The sequence below is a fragment of the Schistocerca nitens genome, chromosome 11, assembly GCF_023898315.1.
Source record: "Schistocerca nitens isolate TAMUIC-IGC-003100 chromosome 11, iqSchNite1.1, whole genome shotgun sequence".
Classification (NCBI taxonomy): Eukaryota; Metazoa; Arthropoda; class Insecta; order Orthoptera; family Acrididae; genus Schistocerca; species Schistocerca nitens.
Genome location: NC_064624.1, coordinates 182,642,367 through 182,665,784, shown reverse-complemented (window position 1 = coordinate 182,665,784; position 23,418 = coordinate 182,642,367). Strand labels below are relative to the sequence as shown.

General features: G+C 44.7%; 1 protein-coding gene and 1 pseudogene across 1 annotated transcript in view; both read right to left on the bottom strand.

The window, feature by feature from the left end:
* The window catches only part of LOC126213015 (coiled-coil domain-containing protein CG32809-like), a 626,459-nt gene that overhangs the window by 180,243 nt on the left and 422,798 nt on the right, over positions 1 to 23,418 (bottom strand). The gene's annotated exons all lie outside the window — the stretch shown is intronic.
* Positions 13,140 to 13,257, bottom strand: LOC126214084 (5S ribosomal RNA; annotated as a pseudogene).

Genomic DNA, 23,418 nt, shown 5'->3' with positions numbered 1-23,418 from the left:
GAAACCCTTTCCTTGCCATTGCCAGTTTACATTTTATATCCTCTCTACTTCGACCATCATCAGTTATTTTGCTCCCCAAATAGCAAAACTCCTTTACTACTTTAACTGTCTCATTTCCTAATCTAATTCCCTCAGCATCACCCGATTTAATTCGACTACATTCCATTATCCTCGCTTTTGTTGATGTTCATCTTATACCCTCCTTTCAAGACACTGTCCATTCCGTTCAATTGCTCTTCCAAGTCCTTTGCTGTCTCTGACAGAATTACAGTCATCGGCGAACCTCAAAGTTTTTATTTCTTCTCCACGGATTTTAATACCTACTCCGAACTTTTCTTTTGTTTCCTTTACAGCTTGCTCAATATACAGACTGAATAGCATCTGGGAGAGGCTACAACCCTGTCTCACTCCCTTCCCAACCACTGCTTCCCTTTCATGCCCCTCGACTCGTATAACTCCCATCTGGTTTCAGTACATATTGTAAATAGCATTTCAAAAATGGTTCAAATGGCTCTGACCACTATGGGACTTAACATGTATGGTCATCAGTCCCCTAGAACTTAGAACTACTTAAACCTAACTCACCTAAGGACGTCACACAACACCCAGTCATTACGAGGCAGAGAAAATCCCTGACCCCGCCGGGAATCGAACCCGGGACCCCGTGCTCGGGAAGCGAGAACGCTACCGCGAGACCACGAGCTGCGGGCAAATAGCCTTTCGCTCCCTGCATTTTACCCCTGCCACCTTCAGAATTTTAAAGAGAGGATTCCAGTCAACATTGTCAAAAGCTTTCTCTAAGTCTACAAATTCTCGACGAATTAAAGTTTAATATTTCATCAGTGTATGCTGAGTACAAATTCGTTAGCGAGAGAGGTTGCGCAGGGGTTAACACACTGGACTCGCATTCGGGAGGACGACAGTTCAATGCCGCGTCCGGCCATCCTGATTTAGGTTTTCCGTGATTTCCCTAAATCGCTCCAGGCAAATGCCGGGATGGTTCCTTTGAAAGGGCACGGCCGACGTCCTTCCCTCGTCCGATGAGACCCATGACCTCGCTGTTTGGTCTCTCCCCCCGCCTCCCCCCCCCACCCCCGTCCCCAAAATAAAACAACCCAACCCGTTGTTGTTATTATAAATATTAATATGAATGTGATGTGTTTGACTCAGCTATCTGAACTTACATCCTTATTAAGATTAAATCCAGGAAATTCAGCGCGTTCCTAACAAGGGACAAAATTTACACACTATTATGTTTTCACTAGTAGTTAGAAATCAGAAATAGAGCAAAAATCAGAACGGTTGGAAAAATACCTGTCAAATAGCAACAACCAGGACAAAATTCCAAAGTTATTGTAGAACTTGATGCACAATTGTTCTACATTAAGTTCTGTAGGTTGCAGATGACAAACTGTGAAACAAAACAACTACACTGAATTACGTAGAATCCATGAAATCCACAGCATATGGTAGCAAGGTATACATACAAAACTTTGTTCGTTTTTCAAATATGCAAAGGCTGAGTTTATGAACTCAAATTTGCATGTATATTGTAAGTACAAAGCACTTTTCCTGTTTTATAGAAGACAACATAAAACGCACTGATGATGTAACTTGAGCGAAACATGTCTGGGGAACAAAAAGAAAAATAAGTAACTGTGTTTTGCTCAAAGCGGACCCTCTCCAAACACAAATCTACTTGTAAGTGAACAGGGACAGAAGAGCTACAACCTCAAAAAGTACGGAAACATTTCTATACGTGTTTCTTGCGTTCTTAGCGCTAAATTTGCACCTGGTTGCGTAAACTGAAAGTAAGTAAATCATTTCCTCATCAACGCATTAGAATATGCATCATGTTTCGCTGTGATATTATATTTAAATGCCACACTGGATCTCTGTGAGTAGGTGTAGTTTAATTATAAGCACCCGGTACATTAGTAACGGGATGAGAAGGATAATCTGAATCCGTGCTGGTAATGCGCGAGAATATTTAGTCTGTGAAAGTAGTCGAAAAAAATCTGCGTTCCCGCGAAATTAATGTTGCAAAGTCTACACACCCGTAATGCAGTGGCCGGCCGGTGTGGCCGCGCGGTTCTACGTGCTTCAGTCTGGAACCGCGTGACCGGTACGGTCGCAGGTTCGAATCCTGCCTCGGGCATGGATGTGTGTGATGTCCTTAGGTTAGTTAGGTTTAAGTAGTTCTACGTTCTATGGGACTGATGACCTCAGATGTCAAGTCCCATAGTGCTCAGAGCCATTTGAACCATTTTTGAACCGTAATGCAGTAGGACGCAAACGACCCTAATGGGAGGTGGGTAGCTGACGTCACACGCAGGAGCAACGTGGATGCGTATAGTGGCTGGAGACTGGAATGCGTGGAGAAATCTGGAGGAGGGCGTTTATTCGATAGTGCCTGTTGGTGTGGATGTCACTAAAGAATGAGACTTTCTTCTGCAAGCCGTCACAGCTGTCAACGATGACACCCGCTCGGATGTAAACAACACGCTGTCACGGGAAAGCTGGCCTGCCAGCGCTGTGTCGGCTGCATGGGAGGGAGGGAGATGGGAGCAACACCGGAAGTGGCATTCCTTGCGGCCACGGCAGGAACACCGCAGTACGTATTACGAACAATCGACGTCTCAAGCGTCCAATCATTGTTGCCTCAGCGGTGAGCCAGACATAGCTTGCAGTGTGAGAGTGACGTTATGGCTGTACGGATAGAAGTCGTTACATTCACGACATAATGACTTGTACGTCGTTGCGCTTAAGGCTATTTGGAGCCATCAAGGGCACTCCAACGTAGCAAATCAAGAGAAACACTGCAGAGAGCAGGCTGAAGTAGTAACGGTTAGGTTACCGGAGATAAATACACAACTGGCCATTAAAACTGCTACACCAAGAAGAATAACAGGGACAGTGTCAGATAAAGCGAGGAGCGAGCGACCAAGAACATTTGAGGAAGTCATAGATCGCGTTTTAAACGCCTTCACTAGTTCAACTACGAAGTCCATCCGCACAGCTGGCAGACAATTGGAACTACCGCGTTCAGCTATGCGTAAGGGTCTCCACAAGAACTTACAAAGTGCAGCTGTTACAGAGAAATGACAAGCCAAAACGGACAGAGTTTGCACTCAACTTGCTGGAACGCGTTTCGGAGGATGAAGCATTCTTCAAGCGAGTTTGTTTCAGTGACGAGGCAACTTTTCAAAAAAATGGTTCAATTGGCTCTGAGCACTATGCGACTTAACATTTGGGGTCATCAGTCCCCTAGAACTTAGAACTACAGGGTGCAACCGACTAATTGGTCCATTTTTCTTCGATAAGTGAACAATTACTGCAGATGTTTACCTCGACTTTCTGACCGAATATGTAGCACCACAACTAATTGACTTACAACCATCATTTTCCAGCAGGATGATGCACCACAACATTGGGGACTGCATGTCTGTCGGTTCCTCAATAAAACATTTCCAGGCAGATGGAGTGGGAGGGATGGGCCAATTCCTTGGCCACCGCTTTCGCCGGATGTCACTCCCTTGGACTTTTTTTCATAGGGGTATGTGAAAGATACCATCTATCAAACACACATTCGGCACATTGCCGACTTGAGGAAAAGTATTCGTAATGCCATTGCCACCACTCGTGACGCTATGCTACAGCGAACATGGCAAGAAATCGAGTACCGTCATGATGTGCTTCGTACAACTGAAGGCGACCATAAAGAGGTCTATTAAACACTGTCAAAAAAACTTTTATAAACACTGATTACAATAAATGAAAAGTTGTTAAAATATTGCAGCAAATGCCGTTGTAATAAGATTCTGAAGTTGTAAAGGGACTTCATGGACAACAGAAAAATCCAAAAGCCAACGGCAGTACAAAAAGCCACAAGGCTGCAATGACGGAGTCGGCTAAAAATCACGGCAGTCAACGAAGCTCAGTGCCGGAGTGAAAGAGGGTTACATAACAATGACACACAAAAACTTCCTGGCAGATTAAAACTGTGTGCCGGACCAAGACTCGAACTCGGGACCTTTGCCGTCCGCGGGCAAGTGCTCTACCATCTGAGCTACCGAAGCACGACTCACGCCCGGTCTCACAGCTTTACTTCTGCCAGTATCTCGTCTCCTACCTTCCAAACTTTACAGAAGCTCTCCTGCGGACCTTGCAGAACTAGCACTCCTGAAAGAAAGGTCCCGAGTTCGAGTCTCGGTCGGGCACACAGTTTTAATCTGCCAGGAAGTTTCATATCAGCGCACACTCCGCTGCAGAGTGAAAATCTCATTCTTCAATGACACACAACATGAAACTCGATCTGTCAAAGCAAATAGTACACTAGGCAAGAATTTTATAGCCGAAAGGAAAATGCATTCATCAATAATCGCAATTTCACGTAAATTGCAAGCACTATTTTCGCTCGTTACTGGGACAAGCAAAGGTAATGGTTGATCTGACAGATTAGGAGCGTAAGCTTGTTATGTATCTATGGCCGAAGTTCGTTAATGAATGACGTTCCCCACGACAACAGTACTTTGTCGAGGCTCAAAGCCGACGGAGGGTATCGAAAGCTCGATTAGACCCATCATCAGTTATTTTGCTTCCCAAATAGCAACTCATTTTAGTGTCTCATTTCGTAACCTTCAGCATGCCCGCCCGGTCCCCGGCACGAATCCGCCCGGCGGACTTGTGTCGAGGTCTGGTGAGGTGGCCAGTCTGTGGATGGTTTTTAGGCGGTTTTCCATCTGCCTCGGCGAATGCGGGCTGGTTCCCCTTATTCCGCCTCAGCTACACTGTCGGCGATTGCTGCGCAAACACTGTCTCCACATAATTACTCTACCACGCAAACGTTTGGGGTTACACTCGTCTGCTGTGAGACGTTCCCGTGGGGCTCCACTGGCATCCGAACCGCACAATAGCCCTGGGTTCGGTGTGGGGCGGCGGTGGGGTGGGTGGACTGCTGCGGCCTGTTGTGGGGTTCTGAACCACTGAGGGCTACGATGGGACGAAGCCTCTCCGTTGTTTCTGAGTCCCCGGTTCAAAACACAATAGACACTACACAACTACTCAACTAACACTATAGTTCAATTCTTTTATCTTGGCGGTTCGCGCATGCCCGCCCAGACGAGGGACATTGCTGCGTTGCCAGTTGTACGCGCCAAGAGAAGCAGCGCCATAGTACAGCATAGTTCGCAAACTTACGTTTAGGGGGGAGCGCGCAGTTTATGAAGTAAAGCCACCACGGCCGCATTAACCCTTTCGCTGCTACAGAGACGTGCTCCCCGCATTCCGCGATGTGCGCGATTTTGTCATCACTGCACTGCTCGCCTGTGCAGACACACGGTGTTCCGACTGCTTTGACACACTTTATCATTCGATTTCACAAAAAGCATTTGGCCCATAAATTTGATTTTTACACATCTTCTTGACTGATTCCTTCCCCCCATAAATGACTTAATTTTGTTTCTATGTTCAACGCAGTTATTGTGCAGCATTAGATGTAGTAAACCATTTGCACGAAATTTTGAAGAGTTTGCAGAGGTAAAAGTCCATAGTGTATACTTTCCGTATGGTCGATTTTGGTTGCCACTAGAAATTTCAAAAAATTACATTCAAACAAATAAAATTCATGAAGTAAGACACTTCGATATTGTTTTTAAATAAAGAAAATATTAAGCACCGAACAAGGTTTGAACTCAGAACTTTTCACTTAGCAGCCATACACTTTAACCATTACACTAACACAGCTTGTCATTCAATATATTTCCCGGAGGACTTTAACATATCACGCAAAATACCGATAAACGCTGTTGGTATGACTTAATTATTCACGTTCCGTCGAAGTACAATAGGAAATAAACAATTACCGCTGTTCTTTATTGCGAAAAAGCGGTTAGTGAGAATGAAACACCTTTCTTAGCTATCGCCTGAATTAGGAGGCTTATTGCTTGTTTGCTTGAATTAATTAATAGAATGTGAAGCAATTGGTATAAAGAATGCTTTTTCCAAACTTTCTATAAAAGAAAGCATGCTATCAAGACCTTGCTTTTGCTCAATTACTTTATTTATGACTGAACGTTTCTAAAACTGAAGACACTCGTCCGTGCTCTGCACTGCAGTCGAGCTCTGGCAACGTCGTTCTCTGTTCATCGGCTGACTGTGTTTTGTGACGTCAGATGCGCAGAACGAACCTAAACTCGGCCGCCGTCGTAAATGACGCGCACTTCAGACGTTCCCTGGGGGAGGGGGAGGGGGGGTGTCCACTGGGGGCCGAACCGCACAATAACCCTGAAAGAGTGGTTCTGTGTGGGGCGGCGGAGGGGTGAAGTGGACTGCGGTAGTCGTCGTGGGGTTGTGGACCACTGCGGCTGCGGTGGGGACGGAGCCTCTCCGTCGTTTCTAGGCCCCCGGTTAACATACAATACAACCTTCAGCGTCGCCTGTCATATCTACTGCATTCGAATACCCTTGGCTTTACTTTTGTAGCCTTCATGTCATAACGACTTTTCGAGACAATATCCATTCCGTTCAACTGCTTGTCCATAGCGTTAGCCATCTGTGACAGAATTACAATACCATCTGCAAACATCAAAGCTTTTATTTCTTCTTCCCCTGAACTTAAAGTCCGTTTCCAAATTCTTCCTTGGTTTCCTTTGCTGGCACTCGCAGCACGGCAGTTAGGTGTTGTAAATACACAATATATACAAGTGTGGTTCGAAGTCAGCAGCAGCACAAAAAAATGGTTCAAATGGCTCTGACCCTAGTACCTCCAGTCAAGTGACCCGTCAACATGCTGTAAGCCAGAGTAAAATTATGTGTATCCTGCATGACAACCGCTACCATCCCTACCACCTGGATCACACGAGGAACACATGGCACGTGGTCAGAGGAACTGTCATAGGTTCAAATGTGTGTGTGAAATCTTATGGGACTTAACTGCTAAGGTCATCAATCCCTAAGCTTACACACTACTTAACCTAAATTATCCTAAGGACAAACACACACACACACACCCATGCCCGAGGGAGGACTCTAACCTCCGCCGGGACCAGCCGCACAGTCCATGACTGCAGTGCCCGAGACCGCTCGGCTAATCCCGCGCGGCGAACTGTCATTGGTCAGCACCATCTAGCGTGGCAACGATGCATTTCCTGACACGTGTTCATAGGACTTCTCTTCTTACATTTCCAGCCAGGAATTCGTCCTTGCAGTTCATGGTTTTATTAATGTTCACCCAGCAGATGAGTTACGATGTCCTTTCTGAAGGTAATTGTCTGGAGTATAGCCAAGTATGGAAATGAAATGTGCGTGATGAACGATAAAGAAATTTGTGGCACGACCCGACTAGGAGAAGGCATCGGTTGATAATACACATTTTGAGACACCAAGGGATCATCAATTTAGTACTCGGGAGAACTGTTGAGGGTAAAAATCGTAGAGGGCTCCGCCTGCATAGCTGAGTGGTAACGTGCTTGCCTATCATGCAGTGGGTTCGATTCCCGGCCAGGTTTGAGAGCGCTCTGCCGGTGGATTGGGTGTTGTGTTATCATCATCATCATCTCATCCTCATCGACGCCCAGGTCGCCGAATCTGGCGTCACGTAAGACCTAGAGACCTACAACACGACGGCCGAACTTCCCCGGACGGGGCCTCCCGGCCAACAATGCCATGCGATCATTTCATTTCATTGTAGAGGGAGGTTCACATGTTTCAAATGGCTCTAAACACAATGGGACTTAACATATGACGTCATCAGTCCCCTAGACTTAGAAGTACTTAAACCTAATCAACCAAGGACATCACACAGACATCTATGCCCGAGGCAGGATTCGAACTAGCGACCGTAGCAGCAGCGCAGCTCCAGACTCAAGCGCCTAGAATCGCTCGGCCACAGCAGCCGGCTGTGGGCTGCAGTAGTTATTGGAGATGAAGAGGCTTGCGCAGTATAAGGTATCTGTGGTGAGTTGCATCATACCAGTCTTCGCATTGAAGACCACAACAATAACAACAGCAGCAACAACAACAAATAAAAGTGTTCGGTTAAACTTCCTCATCTGTGTGTATAAGTTTCACCAAACAAGTTTTCGGACGTTCTGTGCGTGCTTCTGCGCCGGCTGCTCTGGCCGAGCGGTTCTAGGCGCTTCAGTCCGGAACCGCGCTGCTGCTACGGTCGCAGGTTCGAATCTTGCCTCGGGCATGGATGTGTGTGATGTCCTTAGGTTAGTTAGGTTTAAGTAGTTCTAAGTTCTAGGGGACTGATGACCACAGCAGTTGAGTCCCATAGTGCTCAGAGCCATTTGAACCATTTTGCTTGGCCATACACAAACACCCTCTCGCCTTGTTCCCGACAGGATTACCGGACCATTCTGCTGCTTACAGTACGGTGCGTCAATCACACAGCCTGCGACACTCAAGGGACACGGCATGAGGTCAGAGGAACTGTTACAGGAACTGTTATTCGTCAGCGCCATCTATCGTGGGAACGAGGCATTTCTGGACATATGTTCAGATAACCTTTTATTCTCCATTTCCTGTCAGGAATCAGTTCCTGCAGTTTGTGGGTTTTATTAATGTGGCCCTGTATATTCGATGTTAACAAATTTCTCTTCTTCAGAAACGCTTTCCTTGATACTGCCGGTCTACATTTTATATCCTCTCTACTTCGACCATCTTCAGTTATTTTGCTCCCCAAATAGCAAAACTCATCTACTACTTTCAGTGTCTCACTTCCTAATCTAATTCCCTCAGCATCACCCGACTTAATTCGACTACATTCCATCAGCTTTCTTTTGCTATTATTGATGTGCATTTTGCATCCTCCTTTCAAGACACTGTCCATTCCATTCAAAGTCATTTCCGTCTTTGACAGAATTACAGTGTCAGCGGCAGACTTCAAAGTTTTTTATTTCTCCTTCCTGAACTTCAGTTTCTTATCCACATTTTTCTTTGTTTTCGTTTATTGCTTGCTCGATGTACTGACTGAATAACATCGGGATTGGTTACAACCATATCTCATTCCCTAAGGAACTAATAGTCGGAAATCAATATTGGTTTTCTTTCTGAGACAAGCAGCTCACACAGTACAGCTACAACTTCGAAGTGGCGACCTCCAATCGAAGTACAAGCATACATCATCATCCACTGTTAGGACTGAACAGCTCTAGATTGAAAGCCATTTGCTCGCACTGCCTTCAGATTGCGCAGAATAGAACCCGCCCACAGATATATTTCGTGCCCCTTAAAGTATGCAACATGGCAGGTGATACTGTAAGCTAGGTTGCTTATCTTAAGGTGCACGAAATATTTTCTGGGCCAGTTTTATTTTGTCCCCCATGTAGCAGCGGTGTGAGTCTTGCTCCACCAGTACTCTGCACAATGCGTTGTTGATAGTGTGCATATCACGAGCAAGCTTTTTCACCTGATGAATCTTCTTTGCACACGATCCAAAAGCGTTTGACGGCGACCCTCGCAAAAAAAAAAGAAACATCACAACCCAACATGACTAAGAGTGTCATTCAAAACTACTGATCGTCAAAATAAAACCTTTCTCACTTTTGAATTGAGTAGCAAATACTTTCGACATTTCAGGAACCAAATTAGAGTTTCCTAAACTTAATTATCCTCTTCGTTGGTCTTAGATTCGTGATCACAGCAGCGCACTGCAGTGTCTCCATCCAAACTGTTTGGCCCCTCCACTAACACTACTGAACAGCTTGGTGTGAACCACTTTGCTAGTTGGTCATTCAGAACGAAGCAGATGGCACACGCAGTGCGTAGAGGGAGACCATGAGATGAAGACAATTAGCACGTTCAACAGCGTGTGTGCTTCAGTAGTTACGCAAAGTTGATGGCGCTTCCATAGGACGGATTAACGTGGAGAGATCTAATCAGTCTTCTGACTGAAGACCACAACAACAACAAGATAGCATCACCTTTAAGGGGAGATTTTACCTTATAAACTTACAAAGTTAAATTTCTCAATTTTAGGTACATTTATCTCGTGAACGGTTCATGATAATGTTATAAAATCTATTTTAGTAGATAAGTCGCCTGCATAATTTATTTTTTAGAGAATTTTTTGCAAATTGAAATTTTTTTCCACATATTTAAGCTTTATTAATTCATAATTTGATCCGCCAGATTAGCCAAGAGCGCTAATGCTCTGCTTCCTGGTCTCGGGTAGGCGCGCTGGCCCCGAATTGAATCCGGCCGGCGGATTAATGACGGGAGCCGGTGTGCCGGCCAGCCTGGATGTGGTTTCCAGGTGGTTTTCCACATCCTACCAGGTGAATACCAGGCTGGTTCCCACGTCTCACATCAGTTACAGACCTTGCAGACATTTGAAACATGTTCACAATATTTCATGATTTACACTAGACACAGACAGCTGGGGTACACTGATTCCATCCCGGTGTGCCAGTCAGCCTGAATGTGGTTTTTAGGCGGTTTTCCACATCCCACTAGGTGAATACCAGGCTGGTCCCCACATCCCACATCACTTACACACCACAGACATTTGAAACACGTTTGCACTATTTCATGGTTTACACTACATGCAGACAGCTGGGGTGCATTGATTCCATCCCAGGGGGGTAAGGTGTGGTGCCACGAAGAGCATCCGGCCATCCCTTCAAATTAACCTTGCCAATTCCACTTGTAACGACACCGACCCTGCGAAAACTGCGCGACAACGGCGTAAGCAAAAAGAAAGAAATTCATAATTTCTACAATATTAAACTGAAGTTCTTTTAAAAATGCATCATTGATGTCCAGCCCAGTTTCTGTAATTTGTGTAAGTTTCACTGTTTTAAGATGGTAACTTCCTGAAAAAATGTACCTAATCATTAAAAAAATAAAATCTCTGGAATCTGGCTTTAAAGATTAACATAGTCTGTTTGTGACCTTAGAACATCCCTGCACCATATCCCGGGCCATCTGCATTTTCTTCATCCTCCCTGGCTCTCGCAGCATTCCTTGAATGGATTCTTGCCTTCCTAGCTATCAAGGTCACTTCATAATCTACTTTTTTCACGTGGACAGCATCCAATTCAGAACATGCCATTACCATATTTTCCCCAGGTATTATGACTAACTTTTGAAGTAGCCTAACTCTCCCGACATTGCCACCATTAAATGAAAGAACTGCATCATAAACACCCAAATTCAATGTATCTTTACCCACAAATATTTAGGAATTCTGGACCATATGACACTGTTAAATGATTCATTTGGGTTCTGGAAGGACAAGGAACAAGTGAAGGCAGCGCACGAATAAGGCAGCCAACTGTGAGAACCAGATATTTTCACAAATCAGTAAATTAGGTAACTGTTCAAGAAGTTGGCAGAAGGCAAGAGGGAAGCGTGGCAACATGTGCTGCCCTTAAAGTAAATGACTATTTAAGAGGCTCCGGAAAGGCTCAAAATCATGAAAGTTCAATTTTTACTTTTTTGCGTTTTCTGAATCTGCAGACTATTACCTTTTAATAGATATATAATTTATTCAATTCCGAAGACTACAACTATTTTTAAATTTTTTTTGAAATGTGTTCTACATGGGCGTGACCCACTGTGGCGCTGTTAAACTGCTGTCAAATGGTGTTATTATTAACGTCCGTGTTCATCAGGTACATTTTAGTGATGTGAGATAAAGTATGTGTTGTGGCTAACCTGTGATGGTTCAATATATATCGCTGGTGTGATTGTCGATTGTTTCATGTTAATTTACTCTGTCGTTATCTCGAAAACATTCGTAATTAATTCTGTTTCTTGAGTCTCTGTTTTGTTGAAGTATAATAATGAGTAAAAGTAAAGTTATTAGAAATCCTCTGAAGGCTTTTAAGAAAAGGAGAAATGTTGGAAAGCCAAAGGTATGTGTTATTACTGTAAACAATAAAGACGATAACCAAGTGAGTGAACCTAACCTCTCAAGTACACCTGCCCATAGCAGTCAAAGTGGGAAAGAAAATACTTCACAGAAGAAGCTTGGTTCAATGAGTGAAAACGATGAATGTTTTATGGGCGAATCGGATGCGAATGAAATATTTGATATGCCGGTTCTCAAAGGAATTTTTTCAAACTGTGTAAGATGTATTCATTGTAGTGAAGTTGGTCTGGAACTCTCCATAATAAAGCACGTAGGACTTGCTAGTGAAATACAACTGAAATGTGATAAGTGTTCATACATGACCACCTTTTGGAACAGTGTTGCAGTAACTGCAACTGAAGAAAATGGTAGCACAATCTACGAACACAACAACGAGCGATGCTTGCTTTAGACAAGGAATGCCTCCGGGCTGCAGACAGGGCTGTAAAGAGTCTAGAAATACAAGCAAGAGTAAACAGGAGGAGGAACAAGAGGAAGCTGGAGGAGGAGTTTGCAGAGGATGAAGATAATCCATCCTATGGACTTGGAATGCACTAAAAAGTTAATCCAATCTTTGTCTCTCGATTCCCAAAACTTTTATTTTCTCATACTAATTACATGTTTTCTAAGGATCTTCCAAACATATTTGTTTCAAACTTTCAGTAAATGTTACACAGTACCTTCTGCATAATTTAACACAGCCTTTTTCCAAAAAACTGTATATTTTTGAATATATAAATAAAAAATTGCAAAAAAATGTGAATTTTCATTACAATTGAAAAAATCATCTTTAATAACTGAACTAAAATTTTGTAAAATCGCTGTGTTAAGTTGTAGCCCATATTCCAATAAATAATCTGTAAAATGTTCAACTTCCTACCTCAAATACTTCGTGAGGAAAGATGTAATTTATAAGCGTTATTTTAACATTGCAAGTATAGGGCGTTCCGGAGCCCCTTAAAGCCTTTCAATGGCTAAAATATCCTTAGAACCCACATTTCTCTAGTAAAATACACTCCAACGAATGTTTATCACAATTTGTTTTAATATTTTGCCCTCTAAAAACTTAACTGCCTACGAACAGGCCTTGAAAGGCCCAACGGTACCGACCGGCCGCCGTGTCATCCTCAGTCCACAGGCGTCACTGGACGCGGATATGGAGGGGCATTTGGTCAGCACACCGCTCTCCCGGCCGTATGTCAGCTTAGGAGACCGGAGCCGCTACTTGTCAGTCAAGCAGCTCCTCAGTTTGCCTCACATGGACTGAGAGCACCCCGCTTGCCAACAGCGCTCGGCAGACCGGATGGTCACCCATCCAAGTGCCAGCCCAGCCCGACAGCGCTTAACTTCGGTGATTTGACGGGAACCGGTGTTACCATTGCGGCAAGGCCGTTGGCACATTGTGCCCCCTGCGAAGCTACAATTGCCCCTTAATACACGTAAATGAGCTATGTTCGTTTTTACACTAGAGACAAATGTCACCCAATTTACTATCTAATATAAATTAGGATATTAAATGAAACAACAAGTTTACTGTTACCAGTGACCGTTTTATTTATTTCCACGGCGCGTTTCAAAGGTTTAAACCTCCATCATCAGGTGTATTTACATTAGGTAGCATGACATTTGTGTGTGTGTGGTGTTAGGAGTTAGGAGTTTTTGGAGGAACGTGTGGCACTGTCTCCAGTGGTCGCAGGTTCCTTTCGCTGTCGTAACACATCACATGTATACTGTCATATTTGTAAACAAATGTCATACTAACTAATGTAAATCCACCCGATGATGGAGGTTTAAATGTTTGAAACGCGTCGTGGAAATAAATAAAACGGTGAGTGGTAACAGTAAACTTGTTTCATTTAATGTCAACAGTCACGATAAAGCCTAACCTAAAATGTTCGCATTTAAAGTAAATTAGGATAATTACATAAAAGAGCAACGCCGCGTTATAGGCTTATAATTACTTAGGCGAACAGTGATGATCAATGAAGCGTCACTGTCTTCGGCAGTGCGACGGAAAAAAAATCAAACAACTGTACATTATGAAGTAGGACCCTCACCCAGCAATAGAGTGAAGCATCTACAGGGTGTTTCAAAAATGACCGGTATATTTGAAACGGCAATAAAAACTAAACGAGCAGCGATAGAAATACACCGTTTGTTGCAATATGCTTGGGACAACAGTACATTTTCAGGCAGACAAACTTTCGAAATTACAGTAGTTACAATTTTCAACAACAGATGGCGCTGCCGTCTGGGAAACTCTATAGTACGATATTTTCCACATATCCACCATGCGTAGCAATGATATGGCGTAGTCTCTGAATGAAATTACCCGAAACCTTTGACAACGTGTCTGGCGGAATGGCTTCACATGCAGATGAGATGTACTGCTTCAGCTGTTCAATTGTTTCTGGATTCTGGCGGTACACCTGGTCTTTCAAGTGTCCCCACAGAAAGAAGTCACAGGGGTTCATGTCTGGCGAATAGGGAGGCCAATCCACGCAGCCTCCTGTATGTTTCGGATAGCCCAAAGCAATCACACGATCATCGAAATATTCATTCAGGAAATTAAAGACGTCGGCCGTGCGATGTGGCCGGGCACCATCTTGCATAAACCACGAGGTGTTCGCAGTGTCGTCTAAGGCAGTTTGTACCGCCACAAATTCACGAAGAATGTCCAGATAGCGTGATGCAGTAATCGTTTCGGATCTGAAAAATAGGCCAATGATTCCTTTGGAAGAAATGGCGGCCCAGACCAGTACTTTTTGAGGATGCTGGGACGATGGGACTGCAACATGGAGCTTTTCGGTTCCCCATATGCGCCAGTTCTGTTTATTGACGAAGCCGTCCAGGTGAAAATAAGCTTCGTCAGTAAACCAAATGCTGCCCACATGCATATCGCCGTCATCAATCCCGTGCACTATATCGTTAGCGAATGTCTCTCGTGCAGCAATGGTAGCGGCGCTGAGGGGTTGCCGCGTTTGAATTTTGTACGGATAGAGGTGTAAACTCTGGCGCACGAGACGATACGTGGACCTTGGCGTCATTTGGACCGCAGCTGCAACACGGCGAACGGAAACCCGAGGCCGCTGTCGGATCACCTGCTGCACTAGCTGCGCGTTGCCCTCTGTGGTTGCCGTACGCGGTCGCCCTACCTTTCCAGCACGTTCGTCCGTCACGTTCCCAGTCCGTTGAAATTTGTCGAACAGATGCTTTATTGTATCTCTTTTCGGTCCTTTGGTTACATTAAACCTCCGTTGAAAACGTCTTGTTGCAACAACACTGTGTTCTAGGCGGTGGAATTCCAACACCAGAAAAATCCTCTGTTGTAAGGAATAAACCATGTTGTCCACAGCACACTTGCACGTTGTGAACAGCACACGCTTACAGCAGAAAGACGACGTACAGAATGGCGCACCCACAGACTGCGTTGTCTTCTATATCTTTCACATCACTTGCAGCGCCATCTGTTGTTGAAAATTGTAACTACTGTAATTTCGAAAGTTTGTCCGCCTGAAAATGTACTGTTGTCCCAAGCATATTGCAACAAACGGTGTATTTCTATCGCTGCTTGTTTAGTTTTTATTGCCGTTTCAAATATACCGGTCATTTTTGAAACACCCTGTACTTGCTGCCATTGTCGAGGGTATGCCTGTGTGCCGCAACTTCGCGAGTGAAAGTGCGTCTTACGGCCGTGGTGCAGACGTACCGACCTCATAATACACACTTACACACCCTGTCCCGGCCTATTCGTTCCGTTCAGTTAGACGTCAGACAGATAGTTTCACGCCGAGTTTTCGCTGCAAGTATTCACTTGGTGGAGCCGCGCAGGGAAAGTGGCGGTCATTACGGAGTCGTTAGGTTTCCCAGCGTGGACGCTCGCCCCGCTTCATCACACCCGCCACACAGCCTTACTGAAGCACGCCGACCGCATAAGGTCCCAGCAACCGGGCACACCTGAAGACCTGTACAGCGAAAGCACGGCCATTCATTTCCCTCTCCTGTTACCGTCTTCTGCAGCTAGTGACTGGTTCGAGTCGCCAAGCTTCCGGCCTTACTGGGCACTCCTGCTGCTTGTGTAGCAGTAGTACAAGGATATTGGCCATGTCGTGGTATTACAATTTAAGAACGACAAAGTAACACACACTGGTGTCCACAATTAGAGCAAGAAATATAATTTTGGCAAGGTTGAATTTTTTGCCACAAATCAGTATAAACATGTGATACAAAAGTACACAACTGGCGATTAAAATTCCTACACCACGGAGATGACGTGCTACAGATGCGAAACTTAACCGACAAGAAGAAGATGCTGCGATATGCAAATTATTACCTTTTCAGAGTATTCACACAAGGTTGGCGCCGGTGGCGAAACCTACAACGTGCTGACTTAAGGAAAGTTTACAACCGATTTCTCATACACAAACAGCAGTTCAGCGGCGTTGCCTGGTGAAACGTTGTCGTGATGCCTCGTGTAAGGAGAAGAAATGCGTACCATCACGTTTCCGACTTTGATAAAGGTCATTGCTGCTCGCGTTGGTCGAGATCCAATGACTGTTAGCAGAATATGGAATCGGTGGGTTCAGGAGGGTAATAACGGAACGCCGTGCTGGATCCCAACGGCCTCGTATCACTAGCAGTCGAGATGACAGGCATCTTATCCGCACGGCTGTAACGGATCGTGCAGCCACGTCTCGATCCCTGAGTCAACAGATGGGGACGTTTGCAAGACAACAACCATCTGCACGAACAGTTTGCAGCAGCATGGACTATCAGCTCGGAGACCGTGGCTGCGGTTACCCTTGACGCTGCATCACAGACAGCAGCGCCTGTGATGGTGTACTCGACGACGAACCTGGGTGCACGAATAGCAAAACGTCATTTTTTCGGACGAATCCAGGTTCTGTTTACAGCATCATGATGGTCGCATCCGTGTTTGGCGACATCGCAGTGAACGCACATTGGAAGCGTGTAATCGTCATCGCCATACTGGCGTATTACCAGGCGTGATGGTATGGGGTGCCATTGGTTACACGTCTCGGTCATCTCTTGTTCGCTTTGACGGCACTTTGAACAGTGGACGTTACATTTCAGATGTGTTACGACCCGCGGTTCTACCCCTCATTTGATCCCTGCGAAACCCTACATTTCAGCAGGATAAGGCACGACCGCATGTTGCAGGTCGTGTACGGGCCTTTCTGGATACAAAAAATGTTCGAATGCTGCCCTGGCCAGCACATTCTCCAGATCTCTCACCAACTGAAAACGTCTGGTCAATGGTGTCCGAGCAACTGGCTCGTCACAATACGCCAGTCACTACTCTTGATGAACTGTGGTATCGTGTTGAAGCTGCATGGGCAGCTGTACCTGTACACGCCATCCAAGCTCTGTTTGACTCAATGCCCAGGCGTATCAAGGCCGTTATTACGGCCACAGGTGGTTATTGTTGGTGCTGATTTCTCGGAATCTAAGCACCCAAATTGGGTGAAAATGTAATCACATGTCAGTTCTAGTATAGTATATTTGTCCAATGAATACCCGTGTATCATCTGCATTTCTTGTTGGTGTAGCAATTTGAATGGCCAGTAGTGTAGAAACGATGTAAAGAATTCAGAACGTAAACAATTGCAACATGCATAACGGTAGACAAAAATGTTGTTCGTTTTTTTTCAACTTCACGCGTTTGCACACTTATTCTGACAACTATCTAATGTGCTCAGCATGTGGTGTGACCACCTCTGGCAACAATACATGCATGGCAACGGGGGCGTAGCCCCTGAGTGATGTTATCAGTCTTACGTTGAGCCAAAACGGCCATTCTTTGAGCACACAGCTGCTCGCAAGTCTTGGACAAGATTGGATGGGATTGATTTGGGAGAAGAGAGCAAACAGTGAAGTCATCGGTCTCATTGGATTATGGAAGGATGGGGAAGGAAGTCGGCCTTGCGCTGTCAAAGGAACCATCCCGGCATTTGCCTGAAGCGATTAAGGGAAATCAAGGAAAACCTAAATCCCGGATGGCCGGACGCGGGATTGAACCGTCGTCCTCCCGAATGCGAGCGAGTCCATTGTGCTAACCACTGCACCACCTCGCTCACTGCAAGTCTTGGAGAGTTTTAAATGTTCAAATGGCTCTGAGCACTATGGGACTTAACGTCTGAGGTCATCAGTCGCCTAGAACTTAGAAGTACTTAAACCTAACTGACCTAAGGACATCACACTCATCCATGCCCGAGGTAGGATTCGAACCTGCGACCGTAGCGCCTAGAACCGCTCGGCCACCTAGGCCAGCAAACCGTCTCCCCAGTGCATTCTAGACATGCTCTGTGAGATTCAAATCGGGAGAGCGAGCAGGGCACGCCATGCGCGTAATATCTTCCGTTTCCAAGAAAACATCAACCATCTATGCTCTATGAGGTCGAGCGTTATCGTCCATCATTAAGAAGTCTAGCCCCACAGCACCTCGCAACAACCGCACATGAAACCCGAAGATCTCGCCACGATACCTGACATCAGTTAAACATTGCCGATTCACCTGAAGAGGGGTTCGATTGTTAAACATAATCCCTGCCCACACGATTAGCGCTCCTCCTCGATATCGATCTCTTTCCGCATTGTTTGGGTCCCGTAATCGCGTTCCACGTTCCCTCCAGATGCGAATCCAGAGAGAATCATCCTCCAGACTATATCGGGACTCATGAACCATGGACCTTGCCGTTCGTGGGGAGGCTTGCATGCCCCAGCGATACAGATAGCAGTACCGTAGGTACAACCACAACGGAGGGGTATCTGTTGAGAGACCAGACAAACATGTGGTTCCTGAAGAGGGGCAGCAGCCTTTTCAGTAGTTGCAGGGGCAACAGTCTGGATGATTGACTGAACTGGCCTTGTAACAATAACCAAAACGGCCTTGCTGTGCTGGTACTACGAACGGCTGAAAGCGAGGGGAAACTACAGCCGTAATTTTTCTGGAGGGCATGCAGCTTTACTGTATGGTTAAATGATGATGGCGTCTTCTTGGGTAAAATATTCCAGAGGTAAAATAGTCCCCCATTCGGATCTCCGGGCGGGGACTACTCAAGAGGACGTCGTTACCAGGACAAAGAAAACTGGCGTTTTACGGATCGGAGCGTGGACTGTCACATCCCTTAATCGGGCAGGTACGTTAGAAAATTTAAAAATAGAAATGGATAAGTTAAAGTTAGATATAGTGGGAATTAGTGAAGTTCGGTGGCAGGCGGAACAAGACTTCTGGTCAGGTGACTACAGGGTTATAAATACAAAATCAAATAGGAGTAATGCAGGAGTATCCTAAAAAATAGGAGTGCGGGTAAGCTACTACAAACAGCATAGTGAACGCATTATTGTGACCAAGATACACACGAAGCCCACGCCTGCCACAGTAGTTTATATACCAACTAGCTCCGCAGATGATGATATTGATGAAATGCATGATGCGATAAAAGAAATTATTCAGTTAGCTAAGATAGACGAAAAATTAATAATTATGGGGGACTGGAATTCGATAGTAGGAAAAGGAAAAGAAGGAAAAGTAGTAGGTGAATATGGGCTGGGGATTAGGAATGCAAGCCGGCCGCGGTGGTCTAGCGGTTCTGGCGCTGCAGTCCGGAGCCGCGGGACTGCTACGGTCGCAGGTTCGAATCATGCCTCGGGCATGGGTGTGTGTGATGTCCTTAGGTTAGTTAGGTTTAAGTAGTTCTAAGTTCTAGGGAACTTATGACCTAAGATGTTGAGTCCCATAGTGCTCAGAGCCATTTGAACCATTTTTTTAGGAATGCAAGAGGAAGATGACTGGTAGAATTTTGCACAGAGCATAACCTAATCACAGCTAACACTTGGGTTAAAAGTCGTGATTGTATACGTGGAAGAAGCCTGGAGACACTGAAAGGTTTCAGATAGATTATGTAATGGTAAGAGAGACTTAGGAACCATGTTTTAAATTGTAGGACATTAGCAGGTGTTGGCAGATGTGAAATTTACCGAAGTATCAGTTTAATAAGTCACGGCTGCAAAATACTAACGCGAATTCCTTACAGACGAATGGGAAAACTGGTAGAAGCCGACCTCTGGGAAGATCAGTTTGGATTCCGTAGTGAGACAATACTGACCCTACGACTTATCTTAGAAGATAGATTAAGGAAAGACAAACCTACATTTCTAGCATAAGTAGACTTAGATAAATCTTTTGACAATAATGACTGGAATACTCTCTTTCAAATTCCGAAGGTAGCAGGGGTAAAATACAGAGAGCGAATGGCTATTTACAATTTATACAGAAACCAGAAGGCAGTTATAAGAGTCGAGGGACATGAAAGGGAAGCGGAGGTTGGGAAGGGAGTGAGACAGGGTTGTAGCCTCTCCCCGATGCTATTCAATCTGTATATTGAGCAAGCAGTAAATAAAACAAAAGAAAAATTTGGACTAGGAATTAAAATCCATGGAGAAGATATCAAAACTTTGAGGTTCGCCGATAACATTGCAATTCTATCAGCAAAGGACCTGGAAGAGCAGTTGAACGGAACGGACAGTGTCTTGAAAGGAGGATATAAGATGAACATCAACAAAAGCAAAACGAGGATAATGGAATGTAGTCGAATTAAGTCGGGTGATGCTGAGGGAATTAGATTAGGAAATGAGACACTTGAAGTAGTAAAGGAGTTCTGCTGTTTGGGGAGCAAAATAACTGATGATGGTCGAAGTAGAGAGGATACAAAATCCAGACTGGCAATGCAAGGAAAGCGTTTCCGAAGAAGAGAAATTTGTTAACATCGAGTATAGATTTAAGAGTCAGGAAGTCGTTTCTGAAAGTATTTGTATGGAGTGTAGCCATGTATGGAAGTGAAACATGGACGATAAATAGTTTAGACAAGAAGAGAATAGAAGCTTTCGAAATGTGGTGCTACAGAAGAATGCTGAAGATTAGGTGGGTAGATCACATAACTAATGAGGAGGTATTGAATAGAATTGGGGTGAAGAGGAGTTTGTTGCACAACTTGACTAGTTCTGAGGCATCAAGGGATCACAAATTTAGCATTGGAGGGTAGCGTGGAGGGTAAAAATCGTAGAGGGAGACCAAGAGATGAAGAAAGTAAGCAGATTCAGAAGGATGTAGGTTGCAGTAGTTACTGGGAGATGAAGAAGCTTGCACAGGATAGAGTAGCATGGAGAGCTGCATCAAACCAGTCTCAGGACTGAAGACCACAACAAACAACTGTGAAAACAACATTGGCCCATTGTTCGGCTGTCCAGGTGGCATGATGATGACTCCACTCTAGACGTTCCCTTCTGTGAAGACGCGTCAGAGATTGACATACAGCAAGTCTCCGACAATAAAAGCCACCCTGCCGAAACCATCTGCACGAATTTAAAGGAAGGACGTACGTTGCATGTGTCACTCTGAGTGGAAGAGGTTGGCACAGGAGAGGAATTCGCGGCGGGCCGCATCAAACCAATCACAAGACTGATGACTTAAAAAAAATTTAACACGAAAAAACTTCTGCAAGTTTGAGAAAAATTTCCATCAGCTGGCAAGAACTGCCAGCCAGATTCATGAATTTGCGGATGCTACGTCTGGAAGTTGATGACACTTCCACAAGTCGACTTGCTGAGGTGATTTCCACGTCAAAGCGGCTTCTGCAAGGGATTTGCGGGAGCTTACTAGCTAGTGGAGGGAAGGCCTGTACAGGGAAAGCACGGCTATCATTTTCCCCCTCCGCCTGCCGCTATCCGCACTTCGTGACTGGCTAAGTCGCACCACGTCAGGATATCAGACCTCCCTGTTACCTCTCCTGCGTGTTTTACAAAGTTTGTGCCGAAGTAATGCCACAGTGCTGTGCAGTGTCTGCTACACTTTTCGTGGCCAGAAGAGAAGGAAACTTTACAGAATTCCTGACCTTTTAAGGTGTCCTGATGATGGACTATCCGGGCGAAACGCACCGTTCTTAAGTTAATAAAGAACATTCTATAACCTAGGACTGTTTTTTAAATAGTAGCTTAAATCTTGTTTTACGTTAATTCACAAAATTTCTTCGTGCTGAGTAACGTACCTCTGTAAGTTGTGTAAGTTTCACTGCTCTATGATGGTTAATTCCTAAAAAAGATTGTACCTAATTATTAAAAAAGCAAAATTTCAGGAAGATTGTATAAAATGTGTCGATCCGTCAACAATCGTATAAACTGTGTTTCATGCATGTTTCTGACACGATGATAAGAACGTACCTACGAAATTGTACCACTGTGCGATGCATATTTCTCCAGATATGATGTCATAAACATTGAGATGCCTCAAAAACTACAACGTCCTCAACCAAACGGTTTCCAATAAGGCGTTTGAAACTGTTTTATACATTTTTGCAGTAAACACATGGTGTGTCGTGGGGCGATAATTCTGTTTTTAAAATAATTGAAAAGTCACGATCGCTTCAATATCGTTTACTAGATGACCGGTTTCAGCACTATGAAGGTGCCATCACCAGATCTGTGAAGGTGTAGCAGGTTTGAGGTAGGGCTTACATGAGTCAACTATATATATTACAATTATTACAAAACCACATACCTGATACGTGGATTAACATTTATAAAAGCATATGGACATCATGACGTATGAGGCAGACCATCTGATAAACATCATTGTCACAACCAATAAAAAATAATAAAAAACTGCTCTCATGGTCGTTCTTTCCATAAAATATAAAACTGAAGTCACCACATCAAACTACCACTGCTCGCCTAACACCGGCCGGCATTCCGCACGCAGGCTTATCTGCTGTAATTGTAGCGGTTCACAACCGGCCACCTGTCCGAGCAGCGCATACACAGTCCCACGGTATAACCACTCATTACTACTAAAACACAGCTTTACTATAACTGCATGTCACATATCCATGCAAAGCCCACATTTGCGCATACATTTCCTGTACATACTACATCACTATAAAGACGGATATGGTGTTATGAGCGCTCAACAGTGTAGTCTTTAGCGCCCAAAATCACTAAAAAGTACGTCAATTACACAGTAAAAGCATCTGAGGCACAGACATTATCTATTAGCGCCTAACATAACTACATATTATAATTTACCTTTATTCATATAAGGACGTCAGGAATATGCACACAGAAAGCTGTTCATAACACGACTTCGGTACAATGTGACGAGCGATTAAAACCTGTATGCTGGGCTTTACCTGTCTAGGCACTATGGTCTTAGGTATTGTAAGCGCTAAAGAAGAACATATTCACTTGCTATGAAGTCTCTCACCATCTATACATTCGTTATGCGCAAGGTACGAATTAACTACGAAAAACTGCATAGGCACGTGGAATTAAGGAATGCAAGGTCAGAAGCAAACCGAAGGGCTCAGGAACAGGGGTGGGGGGTGGGGGGTGGGGGGGGGAAACGATATGCAGACCAAGATGCACCATGACTCCACGTACGCTCCCATCGGCATGGCACTCGTTCCGTCCATGGACCTCACCGAATGGGGAATAATGTTGTTGTTGTGGTCTTCAGTCTTGAGACTGGTTTGATGCAGCTCTCC